Genomic DNA, 1,239 nt, shown 5'->3' on the forward strand with positions numbered 1-1,239 from the left:
GCCCTCGCAGAGCACTGGAGCAAGTTATATCTGAACTGCAAGCAGACCCCTCTTATCTAGCTCCCAGAGACATTTGAACTCTTCCACTTGAAACGGGTGTTGACTGGGACAACTGATTTGGACCCCTCAAACCTGGTAGACCACCCAAGGACTATTGAAAGGGGCACCCTGGGTGTATGGTTGAGGGAAGGTTTGAACTATATAAAACTGTATATATTCCCCACCTGCAACATTGAACTCTGAGGAATCCCCACCCACTCACTCCAAGGTTTGGAGAGAAATCTAACCGGACAGAAGCCTAATTTACACATGCAAGGCCCCCCTGCCGAACTCAGATTTCTGGCTGATTTTGCCAGGTAAACCCCGGGAGCAGTGGCCTACTGGAGTGAATATGGTCTCGGATCTGGGGAACCACCAGTGACTGGGTGTAAGGTAGGGAAGGAGGTATTAACCTTCCCAGATTAACCCAGTCACTGAGTGGGTCCCTTTGCCCTCACGGAGTTGCACGCCTCACGGGCAACAGGCTCCTGCTCTGGGCAGGCCCAGTACCACTCGCTAGGGCCACAGGCATGCTGCAGGCATCCCGCAGGCAGAGGTGGAGAAATCCTCCAGTCCAGGTAGACCCACAACAGCTTGCGAGACACACACACCCCACGGGGGCCAGGAGAGGTGTTCCCCGCTCCAGGCTCCCAAGCTAGGCGGGCCTAGAACTGCTTGCTAGAGCCACGCTCGCCCTGAAGGTGGTGGTGGAGGAGTCTACCACTCTTGGAGGGCCCAGAGCTATTTGCTAGAGCCACATACATCCCTTGGACAGAGGTGGAGGAGTCTCCCGCTCCAGGTTCCCGCACTGGGAGGGCACAGATCACCTTGCTAGTGCCACACGCGTGCAACAGGCAACAGTGAAGTAGTCCCCCACTTACCCCCAGCTACTCTGGTGGGGCTGAACTAGGACTGATCTGGTTGCTCGCATACCCTGCACTACCACTGCCATTCTCCTACCCTCTGGCTGTTTCAGGGTGCTGAACTAGGACTGATCTAGCCACTACAGTTGTCCTGTTCCATCGGGTGCCCCAGAGGGGCTGAACTAGGACTGATCTGGCTGCTGCCAGTTTCCTGCCCCCCATTGCCCGGCAGGCTGAACAAGGTCTAATCCGGTCATGAACACTCCTGTGCAGCTGCTGCTGTTCCACTGCACCCTAGCTGTCCCAGCACCCGAGAACGGGGAGAAGACAACAGACA

This window comes from Otolemur garnettii, unplaced genomic scaffold (assembly GCF_000181295.1).
Source record: "Otolemur garnettii isolate 467f Iridium unplaced genomic scaffold, OtoGar3 scaffold00008, whole genome shotgun sequence".
Taxonomy (NCBI): Eukaryota; Metazoa; Chordata; class Mammalia; order Primates; family Galagidae; genus Otolemur; species Otolemur garnettii.